The following is a 21923-nucleotide window of genomic DNA, read 5'->3' on the forward strand; positions in this document are numbered from 1 at the left end:
CTTTGCACTGTTCTCCAGCCACACTCTTCTTGCAGTTCCTTCTGCCTAGAACACATTACTTCTGTGCTCTTCCCACAACTCCCTTATTCTCATCATTCAGGTCTGAAATCAAATGTATCTCCCCAGAGACCACACACCACCCCCACCTTTTTCTTATATTGCCTTATTTTATCTTCTGTACAGTACATGTCATGTCCTGACATGTATTTATTTATTCGTTTATGCCTTTGTTGTTATGACTTCCTCCAGCACAGTGTTAGCTCCTTGAGGTAAGGGTCTCTGCCTCCTTATTTATCACTGTCTCCAGGCATAGAACTTGGTCCTTGGGAAATATTTGTTGACTGATTTGATTACCTGCCCCTCCTTTGAGCCCCACTGTCCTTAAAATTTCTCTCTTAACATTTATGCATTGCATTTTAAAGTCTTTGTTGCTATAAGGATTTGCAGCCTCTAATGCTAGGCCAGGCTGGCATTGTAAATAAGTGAGACTGACCAAGAGCAAACTACCTGGAGAGAACATGTTAGCTGATAGGGGGCATGTGCTGCTTCCCATAGCTAATCAGCTATGACCAGGCTGAAATGTTAACAAGGCTAGAATTGGGGGGGCGGAGGGGGGAGTGGTTCCTCTACTGAGTGTTTATCTCATTTAATTAAAAAAATTTATATATATAGTTGTTGTTGTATAAACTATTAACAGACAAGACTTACTTCTTCTTGGACACACCCACGGGGTGACCACAGCGCCCAGTGGTCTTGGTGTGCTGGCCTCAGACATGAAGGCCCCAGAAGCGGTGCAACCCTTTGTGGGCCCAAATCATCTTCCGTTATGCCAGGTCTTCACGGAGCTTGTTGTCCAGACCATTGACCAGGACCTGGCTGTATTTTCTATCCTTGACGTCCTTCTGTCTGTTCAAGAACCAGTCAGGGATCTTGTACTGGCGCGGATTCTTCATAATGGTGATGACGTTCCACCTCATCTTCAGTGAGCTCTCCTGCCCTCTTGGTGAGGTCTGTATCTGCTTTCCTCAGTACCACATGAGCATACCTTTGCCCCACACCCTTAGCGGCAGTGATGGCAAAGGCTGTTTTCTGTTGCCCATCAGTGTTGGTGTTGAGTACTCACAAAATGTGCTGGAACTTCTCGGGGATCACTAGAGACATGGTGGTGGCAGCATTGGTGGTGTGTAGGCCTCCTGTGGAAGAGCAAAAAAAAATATTTTTATTAGAGAAGTTGTGAACTTAAAAAATCATGCACATGTATGGAATTCCTATACAAGACCCCTCCACCTACACTAGGGGTTCTTAACTCCTTGGGGGTGCATGAGCTTGAAATGACAAAAATCAATTTATTATCTTTATTTTCTCTGATCTCTAACTGAAATCTGACATTTCCTTCACTTATGAATTTATGCAATAAATTACAGTAGTATTCATTTCATATCACATTACAGTAGTTGCATAGCTCGAATAATCACACTCATCCATACTTCCAAATTACAATAGTTAGAGCCGACGCTAGTTGAGTGTCATGAAACTATCTTCCCCTACATTCTGAGGAGTCTGTGGTTTTTTTTTACCTTACTGGCAAAGGGGTCTGTGGAACAAAAAAGGTTAAGAACCCCACATTGTTGTGGAACATTTGTTACAGATTATGAGATAATATCATCAGACTACTACCACTAACTATGGTCTCTATAGCGTACATCTGTTGTATTTTTTCCATATCCCCCTATTACTAACAAAGTACATCTTTGGCATTGATGCAAGAATATTACCATATTGCTGTTAACTATAGTTCATAGGTTGCATTAATTGTATTTTCCCCATGCTTCTCCACATTTTTACCACCTTGCAATAATGATGTACAGTTTTTCTAGTTCATAAAAGGACATTCTTATATTTATTCTGTTAACCACAATTCTTATCCACCTCTGGGTTCACTATGTTATTTAGTCCCAAGATTATTCTCTAGTTTTCTTTCAGTTGACATTTACATCCCTAGACTACCCTTTTCAGCCGCAATCCCATTTGTAAACCAAAACTACATTAGTTCTACTTACTATAATGTGTTACCATCAACTCTACCCATTTCCACACTTTTACAATCAAGTTAATTAAAACTTCTACATACATTACACATCATTACCCTTCTCAGTCTATCTCTTATCTCCTAATAACCTATATTCTAGGTTTTAAACCTATGCGTTCATTCTTCATATTTAATTCATATTAGTGAGAACATGCAATATTTGTCCTTTTATGCCTGGCTTGCTTCACTCAGCATAATGTCCTCCAGGTTCATCCACATTGTCATGTGCTTCACGACTTCATTTTTTCTTACAGCAGCATAGTATTCTGTAGTATGAATATACCACATTTTGTTTATTTTTCCGTTGATGGATGCTTGGATTGTTTCCCTCTTTTGGCAGTTGTCAGTAACGCTCCTATGAACATTGGTGTGCAAATGTCTGTTCACATCAGTTTTCAGTTCTTCTGGATATATACCTAGTAGAGGAATTGCTGGATCATATGGCATTTCTGTATTTAGCTTCCTGAGGAACCGCCGAACTATCTTCCACAAAGGCTACACCATTTTATAATCCCACCAACAATGAAGGAGTGTTCCTGTTTCTCCACATCCTCTCCAGCACTTACTGTTTTCTGGGTTTTTTTTTTTTTTTTAATAATGGACATTCTATGCAGTGTAAGATGGTATCATTATCATTTTGATTTGCATTTCCCTAATAACTACTGATACTGTACATTTTTTCATGTACTTTTTGGCCATTTGTATTTCCTTTTTGGAGAAATCTCTAAGTCTTTGCCCATTTTTTAATTGGATTGCTTTTATTGTTGAGTTGTATGATCTCTTTAAATAGAATGGAAATCAAACCCTTATCAGATATGAGATTTCCAAATATTTTCTCCCATTGAATGGGCTGCCTTTTCACCTTCTTCACAAAGTCCTTTGAATCACAGAAGTGTTTAAGTTTGAGGGGTTCCCATTTATCCATGTTTTCTTTCATTGCTCGTGCTTTCCGTGTAAGGTTTAATAATCCACCACTGGAAAGCGAGTTTGGCTCAACTGATAGAGCGTCTGCCTACCATATGAGAGGTCCAGGGTTCAAACCCAGTGTCTCCTGACCCATGTAGTGAGCTAGCCCACACACAGTGCTGATGCGCGCAAGGAATGCTGTGCCACGCAGGGGTGTCCCCTGCTTAGGGGAACCCCATGTGCAAAGGGTGCGCCTGGCAAGGAGAGCCGCCCCATGCGGAGAAGGTACAGCTTACCCAGGAGTGGCACCACACACATGGAGAGCTGACGCAGCAAGATGACACAACAAAAAGAGATTCCCAGTGTTGCTGACAAGAATGCAAGTGGACACAGAACCACAGAGCACACAGCTAATGGACACAGAAAACAGACAATGGGGGAGGGCAGGGGAATAAAAAATAAATCTTTAAAAAAGATAATAATCCACCAGCTACCTCCAGGTCTTAAAGATGTTTCCCTACATTTTCTCCTAGGTGCTTTATGGTTCTGGCATTTATATTTAGGTCTTTGAACCTTTTGAGTTAATTTTTGTGTAAGGTGTGAAATAGGTGGTCGGTTTTCTTTCTTTTGGATATGGATATCCAGTTCTCCCAGCACCATTTGTTGAATAGACTGTTTTGCTCCAGCTGGATGGGTTTGACAGCCTTGTCAAAAATCGCTTGCCCACCATAGATATGAGGGTCTATTTCTGAACCATCATCAGTTAGGTTCCATTGGTCTATGTGTCCATCTTTATGCCAGTGCCATGGTGTTTTTACCACTGTAGCTAGGTAATATTATTTAAAGTATGGAAATGAGAATTCTCCAACTTTGCTCTTCCTTTTAAGATGTTTCTAGCTTTTTAGGGCCTTTTACCCTTCCAGATAAATTTGATAATTGTGTTTTCCATTTCTTTAAAAAATGCTGGTGGAATTTTTATCAGGATTGTTTGAATTTGCATATCAATTTGGTAGAATTGATATCTTAATAATATTTAGTCATCTAATCCATGAGCACGGAATGTTCTTCCATTTATTTATATTTTTAAAAAAATATTTTTTAGCAATGCATTATGGTTTTCTGAATACAAGTCCTTTACATCATTGGTTAAATTTATTCCTAAATATTTGATTCTATTAGTTGCTATTGTAAATGGAATTTTTTTCCTGATTTCCTCCTCATTGCGTGTTACTAGTGTATAAAAACACTTGTGATTTTTACATATTAATCTTGTATCCTGCAATTCTGCTGAAATAGTTTATTAGTTCTAGCAGCTTTGTTGTAGATTTTTTCAGGACTTTCTAGGCATTGGATCATATCACCAGTGAATAGTGAAAGTTTTACTACTTTTCCAATTTGGGTGCCTTTTTGTAGCAGTTTGATATTATCGATGAATTCCAAAGAGAAATATTGGATTATGTTTTTCTTTTGGGCATATTAGATTATATTGGACTATATTGTTTATTTAATCAGGTAAACCTCTTGTGTCAGTAGGGCATTGAGTCCCCACCCACGAAGGGGTGGGGACTCATAGATAAAAGGCATGGCGAAGGACAGAGTTGAGTTTTGTTTTTGTTTTTCTTAAAGATTTATTTCATTTATCCTGCTCCCTTGCCACTTGCTTGCTGCCTGCTCTCTGTGTCCATTCGTTACATGTTCTTCTATGTCTCCCTGTCTCCCTTTGTTGCGTCATCTTGCCGCACCAGCTCTCCGTGGGCGCGGGCCAGCTTTACTTCACAAGGAGGCCCTGGGAAGTGAACCCAGGGCCTCCCATATGGTAGGCGGGAACCCAATTGGTTGAACCGCATCCTCTTCCTGAGTTGAGGGTTTTTGATGTTGGAGTTTGATGCTGAAGCCTTAAGCCGGAACCCCTGGAAGTAAGCTCACACAGGAAACAGAAACAAGCCCCAGGAAGAGAGGAACCCTGAGCCCAGGAAGAAGCAAGCCCTGGGAAGAGGGGAACCCTGAGCCCAGAGAGAAGCAAGACCTGGAAGGGAGGAACCCAGGAAGCCTGAACCCTTGCAGACATCGGCAGCCGTCTTGCTCCAACACATGAAAATAGACTTTGGTGAGGGAATTAACTTATATTTTATGGCCTGGTGTCTCCAAGCTCCTACCCCAAATAAATACCCTTTATACAAACCAGCCAATTTCTGGTATTTTACATCAGCACCCCTTTGGCTGACTAATATACTTTTATTTCTTTTTCTTGCCTGATTGTTCTAGCTAGAATCTCTAGCACTATATTGAACAACAGTGGTGACAGTGGGCATCCTTGTCTTGTTCTTGATCTCAGCAGAAAAGCTTTCAGTCTTTCACCATTGAGTACAATGTTAGCTGTGGGTTTTTCATATATGGTCTTTATCATGTTGAGAAAGTTTCCTTTAATTCCTATCTTTTGGAGTATTTTTATCAAGAAAGGATGCTGTATTTTGTCAAATGCCTTTTCTGCATCAATCAGTAAGATCATATGATTTTTACTTCTTTGATTTATTAATGTGGTGTATTATACTGATTGGTTTTCTTGTGTTGAACCCCCCCTTGCATGCCTGATATAAAACCTACGATCAAGTGATGAATAATTCTTTTAATAAATTGTTGGATTCTATCAGTAAGTATTTTGCTGAGGATTTTTGTATCTGTTTTCATTAGGAAAATGGGTCTGTAATTTTCTTTTTTCATAATATCTTTATCTGGCTTTGGTATTAGGGTGATATCGGCTTTATAGAATAAGTTTGGTAGTGTTCCTTCTTGTTCATTTTTTGGGAAGAGTTTGAGTAAGATTGATATTAAATCTTTGAATGCTTGGTAGCACTTACCTGTGAAACCATCTGGTCCTGGGCTTTTCATTTTGGGGTATTGTTTGATTACTCTTTCAATCTCTTTACTTATGATGGTTTGTTAAGGTCTTCTAAGGTCAGTGTACATTGTTCATATGTCCTGTGAATTTTCCCATTTCATCTACATTGTCTGTTTTGTTGGGGTCAGTAGTAATGTCCCCGTTTTCATTTTTTATTTTATTTGCATCTTCTCTCTTTTTTCCTTTGTCAGTCTAGCTAAGGGTTTGTCGATTTTGTTCATCTTATTTCTGTTGTGATCTTTGTTATTTCATTCCTTCTGCTTGCTTTGGGAATAGTTTGCTGCTCTTTTTCTAGTTCCTCCAGCTGTATAGCTCGGTCATTGGTTTTAGCACTTTCTTCTTTTTTTCCTATCTGGTTGTGTCATCATCTTTTTTTGATGCATCACTTTGCCACCTGGGGGCCTGTACCTCTCCACGCAGGTCTGGGACACCTTTTTTCTTTTTTTACCAGGAGGTCCCAGGGATTCAACCCAGGTCCTCCATATGGTAAACAGGAGCTCAGTTGCTTGAGCCACAGCCGCTTCCCTCTTTCTTCTTTTTTAATGTAAGCATTGAGGGCTATAAATTTCCCACTCAGCACTGTGTTCACTGCAACCCATAGGTTCTGAAATGTTTTGTTCTCATTTTCATTTGTCTTGGGATATTTATTGATTTCTTTTACAATTTCTTCTTTGACCCACTGATTAAGAGTGTATTGTTTAATCTCCATATTTTCATGAATTTTCTGTTTTTCTGCTGGTTGTTGATTTCCAACTTTGTTATGATCAGAGAAAGTGCTTTGTATAATTTTGATCCTGTTGAATTTATTGAGATCTGCTTCATGATCCAACATATGGTCTATCGTGGAGAAAGATCCGTGAGCACTTGAGAAGAATGTATATCCTGCTGTTTTGGGGTGCAGTATTCTGTATGTATCTATTAGGTTTAGTCTATTTATCATGTTATTCAAGCTCTCTGTTTCTTTATTGATCCTCTGACCAAATGTTCTATCCAGTGCTCAGAGTGGTGTATTGAAGTATCCAACTATTATTGAAGAGACATCTTTTTTTCAATTCAGTTTTGCCAATGTTTGTGTCATATAATTTGGGGCTTCCTGGTGAATTGCCCCTTTCATTAATAAATAATGTCCTTCCTTGTCTCTAATAACACTTTTGCTATTAAAATCTATTTCATCTGATATAAGTATAGCTACTTAAGCTTTTATTTTTATTTTTGTTTTTGTTTTGTTTTTTTGGTTACTGCATGCATAGAATATCTTTTTCCTACCTTTCACTTTCAGTCTGTTGGTATCCTTGGGTTCAAGATGAGTCGCTTGTAGATAGCATATACATGGCTCATATTTTCCTATCCATTCTGCCAGTCTGTGTCTTTTGATTGGGGAGTTTAATTCATTAACATTCAATGTTATTACTGTAAAGGCAGTTCTTATTTCACCCATTTTGACCTTTGGGTTTTATCTGTCATTTTATTTTCACCACACTTTTGAGACTCTTAGTTACTTTTACTGATATGATCTTCATTTCTAGACTCTTTTCCAAGCCTCTCCCTCCTGTCTTTTCTTTTCAGACTGTAGCACACCTTTAGTATTTCCTGCAAGGCTGGTCTCTTTGTTAGAAGTTCTCTCAGTTTCTGTTTATCTGTGAATATTCTAAACTCATCCTCATTTTTAAAAGTCAATCTTGCCAGATATAAGATTCCTGGTTGGAAGTTTTTTTTCTCTTACAGTATCTTAAGTATATCATACTGCTGCTGCCTTCTTGCCTCCATGGTTTCTGATGAGAAATCAGTACTTTATCTTATTGGGTATCCCTTGTATGAGATGTTTCACTTTTCTTTTGCTGCTCTCAGAATTCTCCCTTGTTTTTGGCATTTGACAGTCTCATTAATGTGTCTTGGAGTAGCTCTGTTCAGATTCATTACGATGGGAGTGCATTGTGCTTCTTGGACACAGATATCTATGTCCTTCATTAGGGTTGGGAAATTTTCTGCCTTAATTTCTTTAAATATTCCTTCTGTCCCTTTTCCTTTCTCTTCTTCTGTGACAGTCATGACACATATATTTGCACATCTCTTGCCATCATTTAGTTTCCTGAACCCTGTTCAATTATTTTCCATTCTTTTCTTAATCTGTTCTTTTGTATGTTTGCTTTTGGAGGCCATGTCTTCAAGCTCACCATTTCTTTCTTCCGCATCCTCAAATCTGCTATTATCTGCCTCTGGTGTTTGTTTTTTTTAAGGAGGCAACAAGGATTGAAGCCAGGACCTCATACATGGGAAGCAGGCACTCAAGCACTGAGCCACACCTGCTTCCCACCCCACCTCCTTTTCTTTTGGGGTACCAGGGCTGGGGATTGAACCCAGAACCTTGTATGTGGGAAGCTAGCACTCAACCACTGAACCACATTGACTCTCAGCTCCCCTATTTTAAATTTCATTTATTGTGCCTACATTCCTATAAGATCTGCTATTTTTCTCTGTATGCTTTCAGATTCTCTTTGTGTTCATCCAGTGTCTTCTTCATGTCCTCAATCCCTTTAGCCATCTCATTGAATTTATTAAGGAGATTTGTTTGAACATCTATGATTAGTTGTCTCAACTCCTTCATGTCATCTGGAGGCTTATCTTGTTCTTTGACTGGGCCATATCTTCCTGTTTCTTGGTATGGACTGTAATCTTTGTTGGTGACTTGGCATCTGGCTTATTAAATATATTTATTCTGGGCCCAGTTTTTCTCTTTAGTTTAGGGCTTTCTTGCCCTTTCTCCCTTGCTGGTTGTGTAGTAGAAGCCAAGGATGTAGTTGATATTGTAAGCTGTGGAAGCCGAAGCTGCCCATGTTGCCCCAAAAACTGATAACTGTTCTCCCATCTTTATCTTCTGCCAGGGATAGGAATGGAACTGCAGCCATGTGTAGTAATCCACGCTGTACAGGCCAAAGCCATCTGTTATTGCCTGGACTATCCTTGCCTGGGGCAGGGATGGAGCTGCAGGTGAAGGCAGCAACTAAGCCATGTGGGTCAAAACAATTGCCCAGGTAGAATGATATAGCACCAGCCTGCCTCCTCGCCTGCCAGTGGTGGGGATGGACCCTCTGGAATGCCCAACAATCTAATCCATGTGGTTCGAAAGTGCCTGCAGTTGCCCTGAGAGTCTGAGTGAACACTGTCTCTTCTGCCCTTAAGGGGTGGGGATGGAACCACAAGCACCCAACAGTCCAATCCGCGCAAGCCAAAAGTGCCTGCTGTGTTCTGGAGATATGGCAGAAACATGGCTCCCCTTCTATCCTATTGGAGAATGGGATGGAACCACTTTTACAGTTGTCTGACTGTTCAGTCTGTGTGGGCTCTGTGGCATGGAGTGCTCTACTCATGAATCTTTACTGCAAATTGGCAGTCTCCTTCTTCCATTCTTTCAAGCACATTGCAGGATATTCTGGTCCTGGATCCTCCAAACAGGAAGCTCTAGATAGCTCTGGATGATTACCCTGTAGGACAAACTGACTCTTGCAACTCCTTATTCTGCTGCCATCTTCCTCTCTTTCTCATTTAATTTTTTTAAGGAGTTACCAGGGATTGAACCCAGGACCTCATACATGGAAAGCAGGTACTCGACCACTGAGCTACATCTGCTCTCCAAGCTGTCATTTGGTTTTTTGTTTTGTGGGGTTTTTTTTTGAGGGGGAGAGGGTTAGCTACTGGGGATTGAACCTGGGACCTCATATGTGGGAAGCAGGCACTCAAACACTGAGCTGAACCTGTTCCCCTTCTATCTCATTTAATTTTAACCCTCACATCAACACTATGAGGAAGGAATTAATGCATTATCATTATTTACAAATAAGGAAACTGAGGCACACAGAGAGGTTAAGCAACAACTAGCAAATGGCAGCACTGGGTTTCTAATCCAAGGAATCTGACTCTAGAACCCAAGTTTTTAACATGGTACTGCTTCCTGGTGTTCTCAGATCTTATAATGTTTAAAGAGAAGTCAGAAATCTGGATTTTTATGCTCACAATTTTAAAATGTTGGCAATTTGTTCATGTTTAAAAAACACAAAAACATTGTAGAGCAAACAAGAGTATGAGTTCTCCAAACAGCCTGAAGGCTATATACCACCTTATCATTAACGCCTTGCATTAGTGTGGTACATTTGTTACAATTGATGAAAGAATATTATTGCAATTTTTCTATTAGCTATAGTCTATAGTTTATGTTAGGGTTTACTTTTTGTATTGTGTAGTCCTCTAGGTATTTTGTTTTTTGTTTTTTGTTTTTTATGCTAGTAACATGTATTCAACCTAAAATTCTCCCTTTTAACCACACTCAAATTTATAATTCGGTGCTGTTAATTATGTTCACAATGTTGTGCTACCATCACTACCATCCATTACCAAAATTTTTCCATCATCCCCAACTGAAATTTTGTGCTAATTAAGAAATAACTCCCCTTTCTCTACCCCTACCCCAGCCCCCGATAACTTATATTCTAGTATCTGACTCTGAATTGGTTTATTCTAATTATTTCATATCAGGGAGATCATACAATATTAGTCCTTTTGTGTCTGGCTTATTTCATTTAACATACTGGTTTCAAGGTTCATCTGTGTTGACGCATGTATCGGAATGTGATTCCATCATTTGGCAATTGTGAATAATGCTGCTATGAACATCAGTGTACCAGGAGCTTCTCAAGGGGTATTCATCCTGTGTTCATCCTGTGTTCTTGGGCTAAGCCAAGGTCCTGGCATTCAGCACTGGACAGATAGTGGGTAAATAAATGCAACAATTGTTTCCTCTTCCACGTCACCTTCTTCTACATCACACACGCGCGCACACAAAAGCATGTTTCTTTAGCATGTTGCAGTTCTAAAATGCTTTCATATCCATTACCTGACTTCAAAGAGAAGCCTCAATTGGTACTGCCGCCATAAATTATACAGTTTTAGCCTCCAGTTTCACAGTGGGTTAGAGGGTAAAATGCAGGAGGTAGACCGAGAAAGGATGAGTTAGATTCACTGCTCAGCTTGCTTTTATCAGTTTATTTATCAGTATCACTGTTGCCCACAGACTCCTAAGAAAGCATGGTTTTAGACATTTACTATTATTTTACATTAATGAGACAATGAATACACTATGCATTTGCATAATTTATGGAAAATACAGTAGATACTGTGGTTTTTGTTATTAAATCTTGACTCTTCTGCATATACATGATTTCCAGTGATTGACCTGGCCCCCATATTTACATGTTTGGTTGTGGGTTTTTTTGTACAGTTTTTTGTTTTGCTTGTTTCCTAAACTTGTAAAAATAATCTCTAGGGACTTTCATTCTACTTAAAATTCAATTTTAAAACAATTTTATAAAATGGTATAAATACAAGTATCAAAATTATGTCTACCATTTACTCAGAAAGTCTCTACCTTGTCCATTTTTTCCCCCAAACAATTTTGTTGCCTTCCCATCTATTTAAAGTCTGAATAGGTAGAGTTAGCTAAACTATTCAATATGGGTAAATAAGTACGTGAAATCAGCTCACCACCCTGGTGCCCACAAAACACTATAGCTTCAAAAGTACATTGCTTCAAAAACTTCATGAACTGCATTTATTCCTGTGGCTGAGTTGGGCCTGTCAGTTTGTAGGAATGCAGTCCCAAAGTATCTATAGCTTCAAATGCAGTGAGGGTGTGATGAAGAGAGGGATATTAGAGGGGCAGGAATGGGTGGCTACAAGTGTAATTTGAAAAATTACTTCAATTTAATATGGGTATCATTTTACAATACAAATGCACTGGACCCCCAGTAAAACCCATATTTTGACTTGAAGGATATGAACTTGAAAGTGTGGGACAGCAATTAAGGAAGCCCCAAGCAAATAATGGTTAGAGACTATACTCCAGCACAAAGGATGGATCTCTGAAGGAGCAGATGGAGCACGTGGTTGCAAGTCAGGAGATGTAAGTTCATGTTTCAGTTTTACTACCGACTAGAGATAGGACTTTGGGTGACTCAACCTTTACGGGTTTCAATCTAAACTGCAACTTTCGAAAATCAGACTAGATGGTCTCCAAAGTCTTGAGATTTTGATTCATTTTGTTTTAGATTTGCCTCTGGTCAAAGGAAAGCTCTTGTGGGCAACTGGGTCTGACCAGTATCAAGATAAGAGGATATAGTATTGTGAGCCAAAGCAAATAGTTCCAGATTTTTCAGCCAAATTTTATTGGTGATAGCCGTATATCCTAACAAATCAAACAGTGGAGAGGGCTGTGAATAAAAACATGAGTCTCCTGTTGCTTCCTTTTCCTTCCTGTCACCGTCAACCCTACATCCATAAGCTACCTTTTAAAAATGATTTCACTAATTCTCTTTTTAGCTTTTCTTATGGTTACTTTCATAAAGATAAATATTATTAAACTTCTGTTCCTTGATTTATGAACTTTAGACTTTATCTGTGGATTTTTTATATGAAAAATAAGAATTAGCTTACTTTTTTACCCACCCCTTCATCTCTCATGATTTGATATTTGTTATTTTTGAAATTTGTTTATTGATTATCTTTGTAACTTTAAATGATAATCTTTTAATTTTGGATCTATCAACTTTTAAGAGGGTTTTTAACTTGCCATTTGGTTATCAGTGTTCCACTTCTGAGAGATGACATGTGCATTGTCAAGATTAATATTTTCATTCTTTCCTGCATACATTACCAAGTATTATGTGCTTCCTTTTATGTTTAGATTGCTGATTTTATTGCATTACCTTTATTTTCCTGCTCTAATAGCACTTCCAGAATCATAACTGTATAATTACTCCAAGTTTTTATGTCCTTTAAAGGCTAAGGAAATAATCAGGCATGTGCTTAAAGACTTACACTACCATTTGTTTACCCATTTTATTCAACAGAATTGTCATTGCAGTGCTGTTTATAATAGAGAAAAATTGGAAACAACCTAAATTTCTGACGTTAGGTGATTAGTAAAATAACTGTTGTACATTTTTGTAACTAAATGCTTTGTAGGCGTTAAAAATAATGTAGATAAATTTTGACAACAGGGAAAATTTCAACTATATTAAGTGAAATATATGAAACCGTATGGACAAATATGCCCACTTTTTGTTCTAAAACAACAGAACAAAACCAACAATGTAAGAAACTAGGGGAGGAGAAGTGATTAGTGTTTCTTCTTTTTTTTTTTTTTTCACTTATATTTTCTCACCCAAAAAGAACATGTCACTTCTGCAATAATAATTTTTCTTAAACTAAAGATACAAAATTATAATTGCCAGTCATAGTTATTCTTGGAATACTCATGCTAAAATAATCTAGGAGTACTTGATAAGAATTCAGTAAATTGAATGAATGGGAGTCTGCTTGAATTGCAGAGAGTCCTAGTTTAGTAGTATTGGCACTTATGCCTTCATAATTTTATCCAGAAACAAGTCCTTCGTTCACTTCCCTCAAAAGAAAAATCATGCATTGAACTGTCAGGCAGAATCTAGGAAACAGCATTCACTGATGTTGGTTGTAGAATGACAGATCTAGCAGAATTGGGGTCCTTCACAGAAACAGCCAGGCAACAATGCTATATTTCACAATAAGCAGGATCTGAATAAATCCTTTGTACTTGCCTGAGACTGAGGGGTGGGACTTGTGGGAATTGATGTTTTTTCTCCTTAATGGAAATTGAGGCAGCCTCTAATCCTGCTATCAAATGACAGCTATTTATTTGATTTTTGGTAATTTGGGGAACAGCTGTGGCCAAACAATTATTCTACAAAATGAGCCATGCCAGCTGCATTCTGACCCAGTTGCAAAGGCCTGGGCCTACCAGACATCCTCTGTTTCTAATCCAGGAATAGCTTCAGCAACTCACCTGCTTGTTATTGATATTTGAAGCTGCTAATAAGCATTTAAATATTTGAGAATGCATTTTTTAATCCTTTTTTTTTTTATCATTGTCATCAACATTCATTAGGTACCTACTCCATTCAGGGCACTGTGCCAGATGCTGTGTTGTACAATGTGGGATAGACTGCTTTTCCTCTTTGACAGGTGGGTCAGCATTAGCTTTATTTTTAGCAGGTTAAATTGCAGTGTAAAGAAAGAACCTGGTGTGGAGGCAACTGAGTGCTGTGTTCCTTTGGTCCCCAGAATCCCCCTGAGCCCAGTGTCTGGGTGTTCATTGATGCCCTTTACTATGCCATGTGCTTTCACAAGCTGTAGCCTCTGCCAGTAACACACTTCTTTCATCCCAGTGCTTGACAAACTCCTAGCTGAGACTGTCTTCTCCTTCAAAACTGCCTGAATATCATTATAGTCTTTTCTTCTCAGTGCCCTCTTAGCCCTTGGCAAATCTATTAACCGTTATCCCTAGAATATGAATTCGTTTTTTAATGGCAAAGGCCTTCTTATTTTATTAATTCAGTCTTTCCAATCTGCACTTATTTTTTTAAGATCTTACAATCCAGGGGCTTAAAAATATGTTTTAATAAAGGAATATAATCAGGGAATTAGATAGGTAGGGTGTTCTATAATAAGAGAAAATCTTACTTTTGATTGTGAACACTAGTAGGGTGGGGAAAGACAATCTTTCTATTCTGCAGTGTTGAATTATAAGTAGGGACACTTTGGCTTGAGTTAGTATATGAACCTACTCCATTAGAAATCCTTTTTAAACAATGATATGTATTGACCTGTGATTAGAAGAATCAGTCATTTCAAAATGTAAAAAACAGAATGTAGAGCTGCCCTGGTCACTGTGATAGCCGCAGACTGCATTTACATAATTGCAGAAAGTGCTATTGGACAGGGTTGATCTAGAACCTAGAGAGAGTTGCCTTGTTTTAAAGCATTTGGTGAAATAATTCTCCTAACTATTCATTTCTATGGAAGGATTTTTGTTCCAGTGGAAGAATTTTAAGCAACGCTGTACTTCCTTTAGTTTTTCTTTGGTTGTGGCACCCTCTAGTGTTTCAGCTTTGTTATAGCAATAACTTTATGAAATAGTCTGCAACTTCCATCCAAGAACATTATAATAACTATTTTGGAAAATCTGCATGCATGGGAGTATTTTTAAGGGGAAAGTCTGTAGCTCTCACCCATCTTTAAAAGGATTTTAATTCAAAAAAGATCAAGAACTTTTCTCTCTTTTCTCTAATAAAGGTCTTTGTATGATCAAAATTCTTGGTGTCTGATCTATGAATGTTATTTTTTCCCATGTAAATATAAATCATGTAACTTCCCGTTGGCATTTCTGTGATTTCACTGTCTTTGTATGTGGTATAATAATGATAATAGGTTACACTTCTATTGTGTCCCTATATCCTGTGTCCCATTTTAAGCCTGTTTACAAATATTAACTCTTCATAAGAATTCTGTGAGGCAGGTTCTGTTTTTCTCCATATTTGAAAAGTGGTAAAACTAAGGCAGTGGGAGTGGGGCAAAACTTGTTCTAAGGTGCCAGTGAGTGGCAGAGCAAGGATTTGAATCCAGCATGCTGCTTCCTAAGTCTGTACTCTTAACCACCCTCCTGTAGAAGTTAGGTTAAGCATTTAAGCAGGAATGAGGTGGAATGCAGAGTAGACTCTCCATACCCAGTTGTATAATAATTTTTTTTAAGATAGTTCTAAACCGCTGATAGGCACAGTGCAAACTAGTAGTCAGTACCTGCCATTGACTTTAAGTAGACATGCCTAGATCTATATAATCTGCCCAGAACTTAGAGAGATAGATGAAAGTCAAAACTGCCATTTCTATCACATTTTCTTTGGTCTGATAAACACCTAAACTAGTCTGTTCATTAAATGACAATTTTTTGTCTGTCCTATTATTATCATAAAAAGGAACTTATATTACCATTAAGTCAGTTTTGAGGCTTGCTGGCGGTCAAACTTTATTTATTTATTTATTTATTTATTTATTTATTTATTTATTGTTTACTTTTTTAATTTTAGAAGGTACCAGGGATTGAACCTGGGACCTCATACATGCGAAGCAGGTGCTCAACCACTGAACTACACCCATTCCCCTAGACTTATTCTTAAATACCTTACTTAATGAGGAGATAAGATAGACTCATAAAGAGATAAAATTCTGAAGTGGCTGAAATTTGTGTTCCTGTCACCCTACCTCCTTTCTCTACCCCTTCCCACTTCTAAGTGTCTAAGTGCCCCTTTCTTTTCATGGGGCATTTTATACTCTCATACTGATTGCTCACTGGCTGCCAAAGATATCCCTTTCTGGCCACCTCCTATTCTTTTCAATCCTATCTCCCCCAAGAGCGTGTCTCACATGTTAGAATTATTCCTTGTTCTGTTCTATTCCTCGTTCCACACTGGTGACTCTCATTGTTTGGGAGTTTTTGATCTAGCTGATCTTCCTACTCTAAAGTTTTATGTGCTTCTACTGTGGCACTTGTATCACTTCATTGCACTTTAGGACTCCCAACTAGACTTTAAACATCTTAGAAGGCAGAGGCCATCATCATCTTTACCTTTTCAATTTTATATGTAGGACCCAGCACACTGCCTGGCCTACAAGACACTTTCAGGGATTATTTTTTAATAAAATTATTGAATACTTTAAAAATCAGGCAGGGGGATTCACTTGTACTGGACTTAGGAATAGGGAACACAAAATAATGCCATTAGGAATGCATTGGTGTGTTATAGTTTTAATTTTATTTAAGGAAGGTGAGTCTTGGGTGATTTGGAAGAATGGAGATCACAGTGGAATTAGGGGAATTATACTACTGCAGATATGAAAAACAGTGGCAGTGTGAATGGAAATGTGTTTCAAAAGAAAAAGTAGCAAGGTGGACTCACTAGACAGATGACTAGACGGAGTGGGAGAAGAGAGAAAGGTCTCACAAAATACTACATGGTTGTGATCTTGAGAGAATGGCAGCTTTGCCTTCTTTTGTCTTCATATTCCCTTCTGGGCTCATACATATAGCATGGGGCTCAGGGATTGTTTCTCAAAATTGGGAAGGGTAGGTGTCTTGGGAGAAGAAAGTTAAGATCATTATGAGAAATGTTAAATTTAAAGTGAAGGTGTATATTGGTATATAGTGATAGGAAGGGAAGCCAAGCCTGAGCAAAGCTAGGAAATACAAGTAAAGTGTGGGTGAGAAGTACTCAGTGGCATTGAGAATGGTACCTGTGTTCTGAAGCTTCTTGTAAGAGGTGTTACAGAACAGAGAGATGACAGAGACCAATATGGGTGAAGCAGTCAGTGAGAACTGGGCTGGCTAACAGGGGCCTTCTTTTTATTGGATAGTTCTTATGAACATTTTTTTTTTTAAAGATTTATTTATTTATTTAATTCCCCCCCCCCTCCCCTGGTTGTCTGTTCTTGGTGTCTATTTGCTGCGTCTTGTTTCTTTGTCCGCTTCTGTTGTCATCAGCGGCACGGGAAGTGTGGGTGGCGCCATTCCTGGGCAGGCTGCTCTTTCTTTTCACGCTGGGCGGCTTTCCTCACGGGCGCGCTCCTTGCGCGTGGGGCTCCCCCACGCGGGGGACACCCTTGCGTGGCACGGCACTCCTTGCGCGCATCAGCACTGCGCATGGCCTGCTCCACACGGGTCAAGGAGGCCCGGGGTTTGAACCGCGGACCTCCCATATGGTAGACGGACGCCCTAACCACTGGGCCAAAGTCCGTTTCCCAACATTTTTTTTTTAAAGATTTATTTATTTATTTAATTACCCCCCTCCCCTGGTTGTCTGTTCTCTGTGTCTGTTTGCTGCGTCTTGTTTCTTTTTCCGCTTCTGTTGTCGTTGGCAGCACAGGAAGTGTGGGCGGCGCCATTCCTGGGCAGGCTGCATTTTCTTTCACGCTGGGCAGCTCTCCTTATGGGGCGCACTCCTTGCGCGTGGGGCTCCCCTACGTGGGGGACACCCCTGCGGGGCGTGATGCTCCTTGTGCACATCAGCACTGCGCACGGGCCAGCTCCACACGGGTCAAGGAGGCCCGGGGTTTGAACCGCGGACCTCCCATGTGGTAGACGGACGCCCTAACCACTGGGCCAAGTCCGTTTCCCCTCTTATGAACATTTTGATGAGGCAAGAGTCTATCTTATTTTGTACCATTCCAGAGATTGATATGACTGTTGTTAGTCATAGCAGTTAATGATAAGATTAAAACCCAACCCAGCAAAAAAGTCAAGTGTAGGGACTCATATGTGGCTCAATTGATAGAGCGTCCGCCTACCATGTAGGAGTTCCAGAGCTCGAACCCAGGGCCTCCTGGCCGGTGTGGTAAGCTGGCCCACACATAGAGGTGCCGCGCACAAGGAGTGCCATGCACTCGGGCGCCCCTGGCATAGGGGAGCCCCATGCAAAGGAAGTGCAGCCTGCCTAGGAGTGGCGCCGCACACATAGAGAGCTGATGCAACAAAAAGAGACACAGATTTTCACGGTGCCACTGAGAATGCAAGTGGACATGGAAGAACACACAGCTAATGGACACAAGAGAGCAGACAACAGGGGGAGGGGGAAAGGGGAGAGAAATAAATAAAAATAAATCTTTAAAAAAAAGTCAAGTGTAAATTACCTAGGAAGTAGTAGGAGTATGGTATGGGGGTGGGGAACAGGGCTTCATATTAGATTCTTTATGATGATCCAGTCTCTGCCTACTTCTGTGACCCATCTTCTATCTCTGTGCTACATGTGTCCTTCACTGTAGCCTCAATAAACTATTTAGAGGTCAGGTTCACCTGAAAAGACAAACTGAAATGTTAAGTGACTTGACTAAGACTGCTCACCTAGGTGGTGAGACAGGACCAGAAATTAATCTCCAGAGTCAGTCCAGGGCTAAGTTCGGTAAACAAAGTAGAAAGTAGACATCTGTAGCAATACAATTTAGGAAAGTATTCTGTGAGAGTTTTTAATTTGGTCAATGAAGAATCTCAGTATTTCAGGGTAAAACAAGGTAGATGAAAAACTAATTCAGTACATAGTTACATAGGTGAACTTTTTTTTATAATTAATCAAACTCATGATTTCTTATTCAACGTCCTTCAGTATATGGAAACAGAAACACTAGCAGCAAGCTTAAAAATAAAACCAAAAATCAAAAAATACCCTTAGAAGAACTTCTTTTTTGAGGGTATAAGAGTTGCAAACTAGCTGCTCTATGAATAACTTTTTTTTTTTTTTAAGATTTATTTATTCCGCCCCCCCCCCCCCCCCCCCGGTTGTCTGTTCTCTGTGTCTATTTGCTGCATCTTCTTCTTTGTCTGCTTCTGTTGTTGTCAGCGGCATGGGAGTCTGTGTTTCTTTTCGTTGCATCATCTTGTTGTGTCAGCTCTCTGTCTGGGCAGCGCCATTCCTGGGCAGGCTGCACTTTCTTTCGCGCAGGGTGGCTCTCCTTACGGGGCGCACTCCTTGCATGTGGGGCTCCCCTACGTGGGGACACCCCTGTGTGGCAGGGCACTCCTTGCGCGCATCAGCACTGCGCATGAACCAGCTCCACACGGGTCAAGGAGGCCCAGGGTTTGAACCGCAGACCTCCCATGTGGTAGATGGACGCCCTAACCACTGGGCCAAGTCCGCCGCCTCTATGAATAACTTTTGATGAGGGTTACATATTTTCTCCCTTTTGTATCAGTCAGGGTCTAGAAAACAATGCAAGGTCTTTCAGAGAATTTAATTCTGGGAATTCGTTACATGGGTGTTGGAAAACTGAGCAAAAAGTGGACACTGAAGTAATTCAGATATTAATAGCCACAGGAAGCAGTTACCACTCCTAGGGCTGTGGGAATAGAAGAGAAGAACCCTAGGAGCTTAATCTGACCTCTGAGTGGGATGCCAGCCACCAAAGGAGAAGGCACATAGCTGGTGTGGGGAGATGAAGCTGTTCTTTGTTGCCTCAGACTGCTGATAGGAATGAAAACAGCAAGAATATCCCTTCTCCCTCCCCCCATCCCTTCTATTCTCGCTCCTTTGCCTCCAATTGACAAAACCTAACAGGAAGCTGACAGGCAAGTCTGGAAAACATGGTTGGCTGATAGAGCAACTCAGAATAAGACTAGATGAGGGGGTTTGGAGGTGAGAGATAAGAGAGAAATAGCCAAAACAACTTCATAGAAAATTATAAAAACTGCAATTGCCTAAGTTAGCCTCAGTAATGAAAATGTTCAACCAATTATCCACAAGCATTTATGAAGGAGCAAATTATGGTAGGTACTATTCATAGAAACTTTATGGACCCAAGTCCTGCCTTCAAAGTGCTTACAATATTGTTTCCACAAAACCAAACGCTCATCCTTAAGTCATCATGAAGATACGTGGCAAAGCTTGTTTTTCTCATGTATCATATAAAAGCATCATCATCAATTGGATTCTTGGGCTATTATTGGTATTAACGTATATTTATAAACATTATCATATATTGGGAAGAAAATGTTATGTGATTATAGTCATAATTTTCTTTAAGTTTCAGATGCACCAGATAGGTAGTTCGTCTTACTCAAGACAAAGGCTATTTCTACACTTAAACTGTGCTGTTGTTCTCTTGGCTCTCACCTAAGAATGGGGAGATTGAGTTTTCTAGTGACCATTTGCCCTAGCACTTAATTTTAATTTGATTTTTCAAAATGATCAATTAGGAAGACTGTATTTCAGTTTGTTTTTAAAGTTCATTTTGTTAAATTTTGTCAAAGTAATACATTTTTATATGATTAAAAAAAAAAAGCTCAAATAGAAGAGAAAGACTTATAATGAAAGTCAATGGTCTTTTGCCACACCCTTCCTGTACCCCCCAACCCCACCTTAGCTGGTTTTGTTTATAGTATTATAAAACAAGAATACCCCATAACCTCCATAAAATAATATGTCTTATACTCTTATTTCTTGATTTATTGAACTTGGACATTATTGACTTCTGTGAAAGATAATGATTACCTTCTGACACTGCCTTCTTTTCCTCTCGATTTTTGATATTTACATTGCAATGTTAGGTTTTTCTAACCATTCTTGATAGTATCTCCCAACTCCCTTCCTCACCAGGTATGGATAGGTTGTTAGTGCTCCTAGCTTTTCCTCCTCTTCTCTCCTCTCCTACCTCCAACTTCTTTTGCCATATAGCTTTTACATTGTCATGGCTCATAACTTTTACGTGACTTTCATAACTTTTACATTCTGATCATATCATATTTAACTTCCTGATGTTTGTCTATAATAGGAGTGTTGTAAATATAAAATGGAAAACAACTGCATTTACACGACTCTGACTTTTCTTTTCACTGTAGTACTCAGTAATGTGGAAGGATATTTTTTTCTCTAGTAGTCCAATATCACTTTTGGGCTATTCAAAAGAGGATGTTCCTAGGTCAAATGGATTTTCTTGTCTTAATTTCTGTTAATTATTCAGGATTATGCCACATTTTACCTTGCTTCTTTTTTCGCCCTTTCTTGTGCTGTTGCTGCTTTGTTTGTTTTCCTGCTGTGGTAAGATTTTGATCCATTGCCCTAGTTGTTCCCCAAGAAGCAAATCCTCTTATTGACTTCATGGTTTTTTGAGAAAGGCTGTTCTGGTGAGTGAAATTTCTGTCCTAATTTTTGAAGTTTAGATTCTGGATATGTCCAAGAATGTAATTTAAACCTCTTAGTTTTCCTGTCCCTGGCTTGGACTGTGGACTGTAGATGGGCTCTTGCTCTGATACTTTCCCTTAAGCAATTCTAGCAGCCTTTCTTTTGATATGATAATGCTATTGATTAGACTAATGCTTTCTTATACATTTAGTTACACCTTGATTAGATTTCCTGGCTGCTCTTACTTCTACTTTGATTTTTAAAATAGTCTACTTTTAATCTTACCCATTATGTGTAGGTTAGACTAAATTTAACTCCCTTGGACATTTCTGCCAAATGCCCAAGGTATTGTTGATTACAACTGCCAGGGTGCTCTTGAACAAGAAAATCTGTTTTCTGCACTTTCTTTCACTTGCTTTTTCACTCTCACTCTTACTGATCCAGAAGGGTAAAAGTAAGGTTTCCTTTGTACCAAACTTCTCCTCCTACCCCAAACCCCTTG

The 21923-nt window shown here is 39.3% G+C and overlaps 1 protein-coding gene and 1 pseudogene across 4 annotated transcripts in view; one reads left to right on the top strand and one right to left on the bottom strand.

Moving 5' to 3' along the window:
- Positions 1-21923, top strand: part of NRF1 (nuclear respiratory factor 1) — a 140942-nt gene that overhangs the window by 32879 nt on the left and 86140 nt on the right. Inside the window, exons 1-3 of one of the 4 annotated variants that reach the window (XM_004463236.5) lie at positions 10120-10661; positions 11718-11847; positions 13867-13943. The exons of 2 other annotated variants lie outside the window; for them this stretch is intronic. The gene's annotated coding sequence lies outside the window, so the exon portion shown is untranslated. Of the gene's footprint in view, positions 1-10119; positions 10662-11290; positions 11848-13866; positions 13944-21923 lie in introns of those variants that run through there. One more of the 4 variants, XM_058297348.2, reaches the window with a different exon arrangement.
- Positions 705-1168, bottom strand: LOC101440887 (small ribosomal subunit protein uS13-like; annotated as a pseudogene).

Source organism: Dasypus novemcinctus, chromosome 5 (assembly GCF_030445035.2).
Source record: "Dasypus novemcinctus isolate mDasNov1 chromosome 5, mDasNov1.1.hap2, whole genome shotgun sequence".
NCBI lineage: Eukaryota > Metazoa > Chordata > Mammalia > Cingulata > Dasypodidae > Dasypus > Dasypus novemcinctus.